Source organism: Neofelis nebulosa, chromosome 5 (genome assembly GCF_028018385.1).
Source record: "Neofelis nebulosa isolate mNeoNeb1 chromosome 5, mNeoNeb1.pri, whole genome shotgun sequence".
Classification (NCBI taxonomy): domain Eukaryota; kingdom Metazoa; phylum Chordata; class Mammalia; order Carnivora; family Felidae; genus Neofelis; species Neofelis nebulosa.
In genome coordinates this window covers 42,727,805-42,743,711 of record NC_080786.1, presented here as the reverse complement: position 1 = coordinate 42,743,711, position 15,907 = coordinate 42,727,805, and the positions used below count along the sequence as shown (strand labels likewise).

The following is a 15,907-nucleotide window of genomic DNA, read 5'->3' as shown; positions in this document are numbered from 1 at the left end:
TGCATGAATTCACACAAACTATTAAGAAGACAAATGTAGTGAGCAAAAAGTTCATTTTTATTTTGTGATATTTAGATATACACTGGATACACCTCAAGTTTGTTGGAGACATTATCTCCCATAGTTTCATTATTTTCAATAAAAAGACAATTGCTTCTGTAGGAAGAAAGCATATCCTGCTACAGCTGTATCAACAGAATATTCTTTTCTTTTGGAATGCAGCTGACATTGCATGTCAAGTTTGACATACTTGGCCAATGATGCAAAATATGACCTTCAATGCCCATGAGCATAAGTTTGGAAGACTTCCCCTGAATGAGTTTTATTTTTTTTTTTAATTTTTAAATTTTTTTTTTTGGAGGAAGGGGGCTGGAGGATAGAATTATGGGTCCTTATTTTTTGATTTTATAATTTATATGCTTTATTTAATTCACAATTCTATAAAGTATTTGATTAAAGTATTCAATCTTCTACAACATTTTTCTTATGTAGAGATTTTAAATGCTATATTTAAACACTAGATATAGATTTTTAACACTATAGATTTGGAGTTTAAACTAAGTACTAATCACTGACCATGGTCAATGCCAGGGGAGATTTCTAAGAATTGTGTGCTATTGAATTCAGAATATTCCTCTAGCAACCATCTATTCAAATAAACACTGTTTTGATTTTTAGCATTCATAAATTCTCTTAGTGAACAATAAACAAGGACAGCAATAACAACAACAATAATATTTCCATGCTTCAAATGTGTTCTTAAATGGTTCCACCTAAATCTCCCAAACTCCAGGTCTGGAAACACTTACTGATAATAAAATAGCTTTCAGTTGGTTAATCTAATATTCTTGGTCTATACTAGCATTAAAAAAAACATAATTTAACTGAGTAAACTTGAAAGTCAAATTGGCTTTCTTCAACAATTCATGAATTGGGGAGCATCCCATCTAGCAAATTGAGAGGAGATCCAAAGAGCTGTACAAAATGAAAGAATTTAATAAGCAGAAGGGGGCAGGGGCAAAGAAAGAGAGGCTTACCTCATCTTCTGGGGGGGTGGGACAGGAGGGATCTGTCAGGCAGGTTTCCTTACTATTGCTGACCAGGAAATTTCGGATTGACTGGGTTAAGATATGATTACTGGGAAAAAATAAAACTGCAATTAGGTTAGGTACCAAGTTTTGGTTTGCTGAGAGCATTTAGCACAGCTGACTCCATTTTGGACCTGTTTCTTTTTTTAACACTAGCAAACCCATCTTAATTGTCATTTTAAGTCGTTACAATAAAAGCCTACTGAATGTTGAAGACTTATCTACCATAGTTATATTATAAAGTTATATATAGTTAGCCTATAGTACATCGACAAGCAGATAAGCTACACTGTCTGACTTCTAGAAGAACTAAACACAATTTATATGCATGTGAAATTGGAGGCTGATATGCCCCTGTCTAAATAAATAGACACTTGCTTTATAGTCACTGTGAAGAGGTACTGAGACGAGGGCATTCAGAAAGTCCCATTCTCTGTGTGAGCATTAACAAACTGAAGAGCAAGTATAACTTTATCCATTGTCCCCAAAAGAGCAATGACATCACTAAATTATTACTGTAGGAATTAAAATATTTTCCTAGAAGATCTAAATCGCAGGACGGTGGATGAAACACATTTTACACGGTCTTTCACTTCTTTGACCTGTTGAAAGTGTCCAATGTTGTTTATGCTTACCCTGAAAGTCAAGAGTTCCTTGTGAGGTATTAAATAAATCCTTTCCTTCTTGAAATGATGTAGTTTTACATGATAAGTATACTTTTGAGAAAAAAGGTGAGTAATGCTCCTTCAAGTGACACTGGACTTCCCACCAAATCCTGCTCACCATAGAGGGACTCTAAACAGGTGATTTCTGGGGCGCCTGGGGGGCTCGGTCGGTCGAGCGTCCGACTTCAGCTCAGGTCACGATCTCACGGTCCATGAGTTCGAGACCCACGTCGGGCTCTGTGTTGACGGCTCAGAGCCTGGAGCCTGCTTCCGATTCTGTGTCTCCCTCTCTCTCTGCCCCTCCCCTGTTCATGCTCTGTCTCTCTCTGTGTCAAAAATAAATAAACGTTAAAAAAAATTAAAAAAAAACAACAGGTGATTTCTGCCTAGACTTCCCCTTCCACTCTACAGAGGACATCACTAAGATGCACCAGGTTCTACCTGCCATCCATTTCTTCTTTTGTTTTCGTCACAAACAGGTGGCCAAAAACTGGTTGTTCATTAGAAGAAACACCTCCAAGTTGTTGCCACCTTCCATAGATTATCTAAAGACATTATTTGTGGGTTTCTCTTTTTAAAAAAAAAAATTAAAGAATAAATGCCTAGAATCTAAAACAGTCTTCGCAACGCTCAATTCTTTCCAGTCTCTCTGAATGAGATGCTATTGCAAATGTAAGTTCTGATAATTCATCACCTTAAATCATTGGTCTGAAAGAGCAGGGCAAGACTGTTAGAAGTGTTTTCAACATATTGCACTAAAAAAAGTGTCGGTATCTCTCCTTTCTCTGACTTCAAGAGAATCACATGGATGGGACATTGGAAGCAGTGGTTTTGGGTGCATATGGCAAACCTCCCATCTCCAAGTTTATGATGAATGTCAGTGAAGTTTGTGGCTGGATAACAGTAGTCCTACATCAAGGAGATTTATGGGGAGGATGCGTTTAGTATTATTCATGAGCCACTTAACAAGCTTCAGCCAAGGATACAATATAGCCTTTGTTTATAGTCCCAGGAGGTCTTTAGAAGGCCTTTGAAAATTGAAGAGATTTTTTGATAAATGGTAGAGGATCTTGAGGTGGGCCTGAAAGCTATAAGTGTATTTTCCTGTTAACTTGAAGAGTCCTACATTTCATCCTAACTTCCCTGTTTCCTCAATAAAAAATTATCAGATATTCTGCTGGTATTTTATTTTGCTATTGTTCTGCTACATTAAATAACCAAGAGGGACACATTTTGTAGAAAAATGTTCATTTCACTCTCTATTACAGGAAGTTGGAGCATCTTAACAGGCTATCCAGACTATTTGAACAGAAATGAAGCAACATATGTTTGAAACTGTCTTTTATATTATATTCTTTATGTTTATGACCCACATTCTTCTCAATGAATCATTATTTATGGCAACTTATGTGTATAATAGTTTCGACTCAACCAAGAACTTCAGTTCTGCAGCTAACTGAAAGATCTGGGAATCAGACAATTGCACTGGTGTGGCGGGGTTGAATTAAATTAGGAAAACAATTCCACCAGTCTTATTAGTGTGAGATAGAGTAGATGCCTGATAGAACTGTTAACTAAGGGCTGTAGTTGACATATTTAGACAGGAATTGTTAAAATATTTTGGAATATCACTGGCTTTCTGAGCAATTTACAACCAAAAAAAAAATGTGACCATGTTAATAAGCAGGAAATCAAAGTACTTTTATTTTAATGAAAACAGAGAACACGACAAGGATTTCACCTTACTTGATTCTTAAAAGTGCTTCAGAAGCATGTTTATTCAATCCATTTTATGGCCACTTTGCATAAGGTCTTGGATTGGAATGTGCCTGAGTCTACAGTTTGAGCTTTAAAAAATAACCGTACTGTTGAAGAGGGAAACCTCATCGGAACGGTGTGGCTTATAGGTTTTATTTTATATCTGATGCTTTTTATGCAGAAAGCTTTATGCTACATAAACTGCTTCACTCTCAAGCCCATTCTTCCCTCCAATTTCAATTATAGAGCCACTCAAACCGCAAGAGGTAGGGCCTCAGACTTCCTGTCCCCTACAGTGTCTAATATCACTCCAGCGTGGAAGCAACTCACAGAATCATCTGGCTTCAGTCCACTATTTATTAGATGCAGACACAGACAAGTTACTTACAAAACATCACACCATTTGTGAGGTGCAGGAAACTTCTTTATAAGAGTTTCTTCTTTAATGTTCGTTTATTTATTTTAAGAAAGAGTGAGAGTGTGCAAGCATCAGGGGAAAGGGAAGAGCAGAGACAGGGGGGGGGGAGAGAGAGAGAATCCCAAGCAGGCTCCACGCTCAGTGAGGAGCCTGACACAGGGCTCGATCCCACAACTGTGAGATCATAACCTGAGCCAAAATCAAGTCCCACGCACAACTGACTGAGCCACCCAAGAACCTGTGAGGGTTTCTTAATCTATCTCTTATCAAATCCCAGAGATGTTTGAGGATGGTTTAAGTGCCCTGTGCGACAGTCAGCAAAACTACTAAATCAATGTGCCAGGAGAGAACACATTTTTAAGAAGACATATCTCATAACTGCTTGGACTTTAAACCAAGTTTAAAATACAGCAATATTGAAGCATCGACATTTAAATATAGTGTGGCTGTTGGAAAAAAAATGTGAAGCCGTCATAAACAATCTACTGGCTAGATACTGAAAAACACACCACTTTAAATAATTCAACACACACAAAAGACATGCTAAAATAATTTGAAGGTTAACACATAAAAGCAGGGACAGAGAGAGGAGGGAAAAAGAAGGCTCACTCAAAAATTCTATTAATCCTCACTAATGTTCTGTTTTGCCTCCCCTAGGCACTAATTCTTCTGGAGAATGCCAAAATGCTAGATGATATTACCTTGAGTTTCCTGAGCAGAGAGCTCCTTTTAATAGTATGATACAGCAATGTTTAGTTATAAAGGCTAGCAAGTAAACAGGGGATAATGTTTGTAAAGTGGAAAGTCAATCTGGAGTTCATGAAAGGTATTTTGTTTACACCTCAAATAAGCTCGGTAGCCGGCCAAATAATTATCATGGCCTTCCTTCATTGTTGACATCAATTGCCATTAATACATGCAATGAGGAATTTTGCTGGGGCCAGCATTTTAAAATTGAAGACCATCTCTAGGAACATACTTGTTTATTAACTCCTGTGGCCAGTGGCACCAGCCCTAGTGTGGGCAGTGAAAATGGTGTATTTCTTTCCTTTAGCTGCTGGCATTTTTTAACATCCCGCTAATTCAAATCTTCAGACTAATAATCTATATTGGGAAAGGCAAGCGTGCTTTAAAGCAAGGGTGCTGACAGTTTGCAGATAAAGGGAGCAAATGTCTTTTAAAAATCTCTACAGGTGCTTATCTTGTTCTGTCAAGGCAGTGATTAGAACACGCAAATATGATCGGGTTCACCGATCAAGGTGATGTGAGTGACTGCCAACAGAAGCCCCCGACATAAAGATCTGGGCCTGGTATTATGTCTGTTTTCAAAGTTAAACTTATCCATATAATCATTTCCTTGGCTGAAATAGAGATCATCTCTAGAGGTGACAAGCAGTTGGCCCTCTCTCTCTCTGCAAAATTTTATCTCCTTGTTAATAAGAAGTGATTCCGTGCCCAAATGTAAAGTTTGTATTGGAAGTAAAATTCTTTTTTCCTTCTGTAAACATCACAGAGAATCGGTTTCAAGATCCTGAAAATGTTGTAGGTTTTCATATTGAAATTCACATAGAAACATAGTGGGACGTATATGTTCCTGATGTGAGTTCCCACTTATCATCCCTCCCCTCTTTCCGGAAGGACCTATCAGCTTGGAAAGCTGTGCTCCGACTTTGGGTTCAGGCTGCAGACAGGTCAGAGTGAATTCCAGGCGGAAGCAAATGGAAGGTGGAGAAATGGAAGCAAAGATGAGAGAGCAGAGCAAAATCTGTCTGAGACAGAATCAACTCTTGTCAGATGATTAAACTTCTAACCATTGCAATCCACTCCCCTTTATTCTTTCCTTCGTTCGCTACTTGTTTAAGAGCTAGGACTACTGAACACTGAAACGGGTAACTCAGGAGTTTTTTTTTTAAAAGAAAAAGAAACCTGGGCCCCTGCCTCCAAGGAGGTTATGTGGGAGACACCTGCATGCAAGTGGCCCTAGTAATAATTTAATGCCTACCGTGCTCCATGCTTCACATAAATTAACACTTTAACTCTCTTATCAAGCTTGCAATGTAGATACTATTTTGATCTCCATTTTACATTTGAAGAAACGGGGCCTAGAGAGGTTAAATAATTTGAGCACACACAGCTGGTAAACGAGAAAGCCAAATTTCAGACCTGGAGGCACGAGGTCAGGTTCTTACCCCTCAAACCACCCTGCCACTTTACGAGGGACTTACAAGAGAGTAAGAGACACAGGTTGGGGTGCAGGAGGGGGTGCTGGAGGAAGAGGTGTGAGGAGCATGTAGATGGATATGATCAAAGAATCATTTCAGAGGAAAAGAAGGACAAGAGTTGGAACTTCATATTTGACTGACAGTTCCTGGAAAGAAGCAAAGAGGCCTTGTAACGGTTTTGAAAAAAATATTTTCATTTCCCTCTGCTTGTATGTATGTATTGTGTTAACCTTCCCCTTGGTATCAGTTTTTCAGCAACCTGAAATTTGCAGTGAATCTCTCAACAAAAAGGCTATTCTGTAATCATAATTTAGTTTATCTGGAAAGTGTGACTGCACTTCTCAAAACACAGACATGACTTCTCAACAGCCATGGTTATTTTGGAGGTTAAACACCTGGATAAAACAGGAAATAGCTGCCTTGTTCCTAGTTATCTAAATTTAAATTTAATGAAATTTAATGAAAAGACGTGTTTTTACCCCTTTTCTCTTGTTTCTCTGCAGTTTGGCCCAAATCGCCTCAATAGTCTCCCAGTTGTGATTTACACTTCAGCGGTTAGGAAATCTGAACACCGTTTGCTCTGAAAAACGAGCAAGCACAGAAAATGGGAGGAAAGGTTTTGCATTTGGTCAAAAGTATATTCCTATAAAATTCCATGCAGACAAAGTAAAGGGATGTTATTTGATAGAATGTGCTATTTGAAGTAACAACTTTTGGTTGGAGGCATTTTACACTCATGGTCATAGACAAATATTGCCTCTCCTTTCCTTCCTTCTTTCACAACAAATGTGTATGTTAACTAGAAGCCAACTGTTTCAGGAGATGCTATATTGAATTGTAGGATAGTAAGAAAGTCGTGCAGCTGATATACTGTGAGGGGAACAGCTTAACAGCAGCTTTAACTGATAATTCCTAGTTTTCTGCAGGCTCATTAGTGTGAACAGTGCGGAATTGGTGAAACACTGTCCTAATCAGTACAGTTGTAGGTTAGGCATTAGACGTTAGGGTTTCCAGAAATTGGACCCCTGATAGCTCTTAGAACTAGAGCCTACGTCTTATTTCACTGTCCCAAACCACTGGAAAAAATAATAGCCACAGCATGTTTAATTTCACTGTCTTGTAAGTATTTGGGGGGAAAAATCTTTTAAAATCACTTTTGGATTTTCATTAATATCTCTTACAATCTCTTGAGAAATTTCTAGCAAAGCAGCCAGCGTATAAGTGATAATTACAAGGTGTGGATTATAACGGAGTATACTTTTGTGTGCTTTTTATTCAGGTGCCTACCATGTCACAAGGATAGTATTCATAATTTATGTTCTCCCTTCTCAGATTTTCGAAAAAATTGCCTTATACGTCTACATTTTATTTGCCGGAACATGATTATAATTTTCCACTATTTGTGGACTAAATGGAGTTTCGGAATTCAACCCAGTGGTCACCTAATACTTCAAATGATGAAAATAACATGAAACACAACCAAGTATTCTGCAACGACATGAAGTGTGAAAGTTTAAGTATTCTGGTGACAGCCTGTAACAAGAATAGAAAGTGGCATCCCATTAATCAAGTTACTTGATATGTTGTAAAAAGGTAGAATTGGTGGAAAACACAGATATTTCCACTATATTCTCAAGACAGTAATGTCTGCAGGTATTCTTGTGGAGCCTTCGTGCTGAGGACCCTTTTGTCCAAAGCATTTTAAGAAGGTCTCCTATGAGCCCTTTTCATTAATCACCAGCATAGTCCACACAGGAGTTTGCCAAAAGGGCTGGAGGAGAGTCTTGTGTTGAGAGACCTTCAGAAACAGATGACAAGAGCACCCCAGCCCCGAGACGGGGTCATGTAGAGTGGAAATATGAGCTCCTCACCCTTGACCCCTTTGCCTCTTTATTTTGATTCCTTGAACAATGCACGGTTGGCAGGCACAAGCGGTGGCCGGTCCTTCTTTCTTTTGTTAGGCTTGGGAAAAACTCAGGGCAGCTCACTGTGACTCCCACCTAAGGGCTCGCCTGGTTTTTAATTAGAAAGAATTACAACTCACACCATATTTTTTCAAATCATGGTTTTTGAAATGACCCAAGCAATAGCACATTTTTCAAATTTCCACAGTCACGTGAACTTGCTACACAGCACCATTTATTTTATGAATGAGAATTTTTCGGTGGATCTGCTCGCGTATTTAAACTGTAGCTGTTGTGTCTCGCGGAGTTAATGTCTTTTCGAAGTGGTTCCACAAATGCTAGTGGACCCAGATCATAGGAGGACATTAAGAAAAAGGACTGCAACTCTAGAAGAACAAGATTAACATTATCTATCTATCTATCTATATATATATATATGTCTTGGAGAAATAACAGCAACAAAAGTTATAGCAATTTCTCATACAACTACCCATTCAAGTATGACCCCATAGCAAAAATTATAAGTACAGCTCTTTCTAAAAACACAGCTTAACCTAATTTACTCCTAAAATAATCTGATCCCCTTTATAGTTGATGATTCTGAGATTCTAAAAGCTTGTGTATGTGTTGCCCCAATCAAGTGAGTTGCCATGGGCTTTTGTCCAAGGAAAATTAAAAAAATGTAACATACAAAGAAACTGTGGAGTAAATGTCACATGGCTTTGGTCCCAAGAACTCAAAGAAGAATAAGCAGAGAGTTAATACAACTAACATTCTGGTACATAATACCAGAAGAAGAAAAAAAAGATCCTGCTTTTCTATTTTTCCTAGAGAAATATTTGTCCCTGAATTCCCTTTCTTTTTTTTTTGTTTTTCTGTTTTTTTCAATTTTCCCCTACCACTTCTTCCTGTTCCCACACAAACAGAAATATTGAACTAAATGTTACCATTTTCAGTTAGAGCTGTTTCACTGGTTAGTATTTACATCCCATAATCTACCTAAACTTTTAAAAAGTTCCTCGTGGTTATTATGGAGCTGGTGCTAGCAAATCTATGTCACATGCAGCCAAAGTAGTTCCATTTGTTCGATTGCAGCTCAGATTCAAGCACAAGCACCAAGGTTGATTATTTTCATTATGGGTTTGAAATTTTAACAATTCCCTTAGCATTTAATGAGACTTTAAAGTAGACTTCACACTTAGTGTTGTTTGTTTTTTAGGCTACTCCATAAATGCTAAATCATTACCTCCTCAATTAGGTGTGTGGCCAAAAAATAAATTAAATGTGATACTTTTCTTCTCTTTGGAACGCATGATTCCTGTCCTGGCACCCTGGAAAAGTGGAAGAATTCATTATGCAATTATTCATTCATTTAAAAAACACTATGTCTATCAAAATACTTTGTGCCGTGTTATTTTTCATCTCAATTACCTACTAAAAACATGGAAAGAAGCAGGTTTGGGGAGGAAGATTATGGCATGTAAGGTGAAACATCCAAATGTCAAACTTTGGAAGGCAGTTAGAAGTGTAGGCCTGAAACCAGAGCTGATATCAGGAGAATGGACACGTTCACAGGGGAGATATTTTAGAGACAATAGAAAAGATGCTAGGACATATGATTTCCATAAACATCCTTATGTTTTTTCACAATAGTAAAGATAAATTATTGCTTTTTTTCCAGATTTGAAAGCATACTGCAGCGCCTTTAATTTAAAGCAAAATAAGTCAGTCAGAAAGATCTCATATGATTTCATTCATATGTGGAATTTGAGAAACTTAACAGATGAGCATAGGGGAAGGGAAGGAAAAAATAAGATAAAAACAGAGAGGGAGGCAAACCCAAAGATACTCTTAAATCCAGAGAACAAACTGATGGCTCCAGGTGGGGGTGGGTTAAATGATGGGCACTGTTATATGTAAATGATGAATCACTGGGTTCTACTCCCGAAGCCAAGGCTACACTGCATATTAACTAACTTGAATATCAATCAAGAAATTTAAAAAATTAGGGGCGCCTGGGTGGCTCAGTCGGTTGGGTGTCCAACTTCGGCTCAGGTCATGATCTCGCGGTCCATGAGTTCGATCCCCGCATCGGGCTCTGGGCTGACAGCTCAGAGCCTGGAGCCTGTTTCGGATTCTGTGTCTCCCTCTCTCTGACCCTCCCCTGCTCATGCTCTGTCTCTCTCTGTCTCAAAAATAAATAAATGTTAAGAAAAAAATTAAAAAAAAAAGAAATTTAAAAAATTAAAAAAATAAAACATATTCTCTATATTAATATACTACTTTCTTTATCATAACCTAAGGGATTTCATAAACTGACATTTCCTAAGAAAACCTAAAAAATATCCTGACACCGTGTCGATTTTTAAAAAGATTCATTTTCCAGTTAATTAAGCAGAATTCAACATTGCCTCCTATCCTCTCTGTGCTTTTCATTGCGGCTTCTATTTTTCATGAGAACTCTCCCTTTTCAATTATTACTTCCTTTCCATTTGTCTTCAGCTTAGCCCCCTCCCTCTCACATGCCAAGGGTGGGTCCCCATCCCTATTTAAAAATGCTTACACCTCTCCAATTTAAAATCAAACAAACAAAAACCACACTTCCGTCCCTCATTCCACCTCTTACCGTATTCCTTTTAACAGCTAAACTTCTAGAGTTAGGTGTCTGTATTTCCACACACCACTTCATTTGCACCCATGACAAGCAGCCTTCTATGTCTACAAACCCATGGAAATTAGCATCACTAGCAACTCCCCGCTGGCTAAATCTAACCTAAATCCCCAACCTCGCTCACCTCTGTAGCATATGACACTACGGACGATTTCTTCTTCCCCAGACTCCTCTGACAGCACACTGGTCTGAGCCTCCTTCCCATCCTTTTAAAAACTGTGTGTCTTGAAATTGTTCTGAACAAACCAAAGTTGCAAGAATTATATAAATAATTCCCTTTACCCAGAATCACCTGTTTGTAATACGTCGTTTCTTTTGTCCTCTCTCTTCTTCTCAATAGATGATAGGTAGATAATATATACCAAGTTTTTTCCTGAATGTTTTCAGCAAAAGTTACATACTTCCCATTACCCCATGTCATTCTATACATATTTCCTAAGAACAAAAATATTCTTGTACATCTCCACAGTACAATGATCAAATTCAGGAACTAAGTATTGGTATAAAACTGTTACCAAATACAGTCCATTTTCTTAATGAAGTTTATGGCTTCTTTCTTTGTACAGACTTTTGTGAAGAATTGCACAATGCATGTGCATAACTCTGGTAGTCTATTTAATATGGACAAATTCCTCAATCTTTCTTTGATTTTTTAAGCCATTGACGTTTTTTAAGAACAGAAACGAATTGTTTTATAAAATGCTTTTTACCTTGTGAGAGTTCTCTCATTTCCTCCATATTCAATTCAACTTTAAACATTTTGGGCTGGATGTACTGCATGATGAATGTTATCTGCTTTTCAGAATATCAGATCTGGTGGACCATAATGTCCATTTGCTCCTTACTAGTGATATTAATTTGGATCAATTGGTTAAAGTTTATCTCCACTGTATGCTTATTATTTCTCTCTTTGTAGTAACAGTTGAGTGTCATTATTCAAAATAGTTATGTGCTATAGACTTTCTGTGAACACTGAATTAGCAAGTACTGAACACTGCTCCCAAAGGAAATACAGGGTTAAGTGTCTGAGAGCCTCTAATCATAACATTTTCATCAACCAATCAATCCATAACTTTGTTTTATGAGTACTTCCATTTGTTTATTCAAAGACACTTTACTCAATATATGTTGTCAACTCATTAACATTAATTGAACGCATGGACAACATTGTAATTCATGCCTGAAGAAACTTATCTAACAGTATTTTCTCCATGAGTCACATTATAATGTTCTCACCCTTAAGACTTTCACTTTGGAGACAAGGTAAACAGCAAAATAACCAGCTCACTTGGTTAAGCATCCAACTCTTGATTTCAGCTCAGGTCATGACCCCACAGTTTGCTGGATCGAGCCCCAGTTTGCGGGTTCTGTGCTGACAGTGCACGAAGTCTGCTTGGAATTCTCATCCTCCTCTCTCTCTTGCCTCTCCCCCTGCTTGCATGTGTGTTTTCTTTCTCCTTTCACAAGATAAATAAACTTGAAAAAAAAATTTTAAAAACAGCAAAACAACCAATAAAAAGCACAAAAATACAAAAACTTGACAATAAATATACCTTGAAAAAGACTCTTGTTTACAGAACGACAGCTGAAATAAGACGGCAGAGTATTGCCTTGTTCAACCTCAGATGAGAATGTGTACATTGGGGACTTCAGACTTTTTACCCTTTGGTGCATATCCATGAATGACTGAGAAAATGCTGTGAGTGTTGAACTTGGGGTAACCTCCTTTAAGGAGCAGGTGAATTCACAAATGTGGAATTTGTGAATAAGGAAGATGAACTGTAATAGTAGTTTGTGGGGAGATACTTGATATTATGTAAATAGACTGAACCTCATTTAACCTCTACACTCACCCATGATTCTTTCTTCAATCAGTTTTTACAATTATGGTTGCACAATAATGATTCCATCATTCTTTCTATATTTATTAATCGGCACCTCGCTGTAAGGAACAAGTTTCCCTTCTCCTCTATCTATCTATCTATCTTCTATTATTGTCAGTAGAAACTCGTGGAATCAACTTTTATTTAATGAATTCTAGTATATTAGTATTGTCTGGGTTTATGGGAGTCCCTTCATGTTGGCTCCTGGATCCTTATGACATTTCTACATCATCTTTTTAGTACCTATCTCCAGTACCACCAATATTTCAAGCTTATCTTGAATCTTTCCTTACCTCCCTTGTCTTAGAAGTAGCCATCTTCTCAAGCACTGTGGCTTATTTCACTGGGGAGTGTTCAGTAGAGAATGCTTCTTCCTGTCTTCCTCCCCTTGATGCCCTTTCACAGTCTCTTTCTAGAGTAGTCTTCTTCTGCCACCCCTTACATGCAGGGGTCTTTACGTTTCTGTTTTAGGCCTCTTCTCTTTGTACCTAAATCACTGCATCACATCCATCGCTGCATTTCTCTCTCAGGCATAGGAGTGGCCAACCCGACTTCAAAGATACTTGAGTATCATAGATACTCAATTGATGAACACTTTTATGACCATGGGATAGGGATTAAGTCATCCCAAATTGTGTTTTACTCTGTGAATATGCTACTTTTGATGGATATTCTCTAGCCTTCAGTATATCTCGCTATATGTAATAATTCATCATGTCAGAATGGGTTCCTACTGTGGCCCCTTTCTTAGTTTTAGAATTATGTTTCCTAGAAAATTTGAACAAATCAACAAATAAGATTGTAAGATAACATACAGGACACCAAATTAAATTCAAATTTTGGCTAAACCATCAGTAAACATGGGAAACTATGTCCCAAATGAGCTTTAAAATTCCATGATTTATCTGAAATTCAAATTTAACTGGGTGTCCTATATTTCTATTGCTAAATCTGATTAGCCTAGTCAATAGATTATAAATATTTAATAGAATATAACATACGAAGTTATGTAAGTCACTCTCATACTATCTCAAAGTAAAAAGTAAACTTGTGTTGAAAACTTATCAACTGGTACTATAAAAAAGGATGAGAAAAAAAAAGAAGATACAATTTTCCTGACTGGTATACTTTGGACATTTCATGAAGAGACTCTGAATTACAATTTAATTTAAATTTAAAAGGTTTTTAAACATATATACAAATAAATTCAAGCACTGTTCATCACTGTGATGATGTAGCAGTAGCAGTGTTCCTCATTCTCAATGGTGAGTCGAGTGGGTTGGGCCACATGATATAAAGCAGAATATGATTTGTGGAGGATGCCGGGTAGTTGGTGCAGGATGACATCTAATCTGCACCAATGCCCCAGGTCAGCCCTCTTAGAGGTAAAGACCTTTGCTTCCCAAGTACACAAAAAGATTTGGACCGAGTGGAAAACTCTGTTGGGTAAACAGAAAAACACCAAAAGACCAAACAGTGGAAAGTACAAACAATGGATGTAATTTAATTCTTTCAATACATAACCTCAAATTCTAACATGTGAATTTTTGCAGTAACCATAAAATGGTTGAGGTAAAAGTGTACTCACTGATGTGGATTCATAGTGTGATGTCTCAATCAGTTTGTCTTTCTATCAAAGAAGAAAGAAATAACCAATTAATTCAAATGTGTCTAAGATTTTAATGGTCATACCAGAATTGAGAACTTCAGTACAATCTCATCAAACTCACCTTTTTACTGGAATGTGCTTGAGTTTAATTAAAAAGAACAGATTCCAACCTTGAAGGTGTAAATTTCAGTTACCAATTTAAACGGGAAATACTCTAAGTTTTTAGTTAACCAGGCATAGGATGTTTCCATTTTCTCTTAATAAGTTGACTCGACATTGCAAGTTTGTATAACTTGTACTAGAGTAATGGGTAGGAAGTTTAAGAGTCCTAATATTATATGACATTCAATTCTAGTTTATAAAATAAAATGGAGAAAAATGATAAAAAGAATAAAGAAAAAACTCTAGGGATATGATTCTCTCAACATGTATGCCATTTGAAAGTCATTATGGATAATAGTTTGCTGGGATGATGATTCTTTATTGACTTAAATTAGTTTTTATCTTTGTAAAAAGTCTACCTTACTAATTCTTTCATTAGCATCTACTGCATGCATGATTAACAACTGTATTCCTATTGTGGATACAGAGGCGTGGTGATGGCCCCAAGAAGCCTAGGTCAATGGAATAGAAGCCATGGTTCTGTGTTGGTAAATGAGGTAGAGATATTGTAAATATTTCTACTCAATAAACTCTGAAGTTGTGTATGATTTTGATAGTTAAAAAGATGTGCTTAGATGTCCCCTTTCAATATATTTCTTGGTACAGTACTAGCCTACAGCAAGTGGAAAGGAAAGTGGTAAGTAGAGTTTTCTCCTTGACTTCTTTATTAAATGATAAATGAAGCGTTGATCTTTCCTATGTAGACATGCTTTTGTATGAGATATGCTTGACAATTCTGAAGAATTAATGGAAATCTGTATTCCATAAATCATTAAAACGTTTTCCTAGTTTGAGAGATTGTGACACATGGCAACAATATAGATCTGGTAATGGCGAATCTTACTCATTTAGTGCTTTTCTGGGATTTCACTATTTAGCTCACACTTTCCGTAACAAAGTTCTCAATGGGAAATTACTAATCAATGAGCATAAAGTTTCAAGCAAGCAAGATGAACAAACTCTAGAGATCTGCTATATAACATTGTACCCATAGTCAACAGCAATGATTTGTAAACTTAAAGTTTTATTAAGAGGGTATTTAACATAGTACTGGAAGTCCTAACTATAAGCAATCAGACAACAAAAAGAAATAAAAGCCATCCAAAGTGGCAAGGAAGAAGTCAAATTTTCACTCTTTGCAGACGACATGATACTCTATATAGAAAACACAAACTCCACCCAAAAACTGCTAAAACTGATAAATGAATTCAGTAAAGTCACAGTGTACAAAATCAATTCTATACACCAATAACAAAGGAGCAGAAAGAGAAATTAAAGAATCAATCTTATTTACAGCTGCATCCAAAACAATAAGACTCCCAGGACTAAACCTAACCAAAGATATACCCTGTACATCTGTACTCTGAAAACTGTAAGAAACTGATGAAAAAATTGAAGATGATACAAGAAATATAAAGACATTCCATGTTCACAGATTGGAAGAACAAATATTGTTTTAATGTCAATGCTACCCAAAGCAATCTACATATTTAATGCAATCCCTATCAAAATACCACTAACATTTTT

General features: G+C 37.0%; 1 long non-coding RNA gene across 2 annotated transcripts; it reads right to left on the bottom strand.

Annotated features, from left to right (window-relative positions):
- Window positions 1-327: 327 nt before the first annotated feature.
- Window positions 328-13,544, bottom strand: LOC131511983 (uncharacterized). 2 transcript variants are annotated; one of them, XR_009261856.1, is made up of 7 exons: window positions 12,903-13,544; window positions 11,963-12,183; window positions 10,851-10,962; window positions 9,302-9,386; window positions 8,023-8,163; window positions 6,631-6,731; window positions 328-1,137 (listed from the first exon to the last, which is right to left on the bottom strand). It is a non-coding gene; the product is annotated as an uncharacterized LOC131511983 (long non-coding RNA). The 2 variants fall into 2 exon arrangements; XR_009261855.1 differs by having other exon boundaries at window positions 11,963-13,544.
- Between the last annotated feature and the right edge of the window lie 2,363 nt (window positions 13,545-15,907).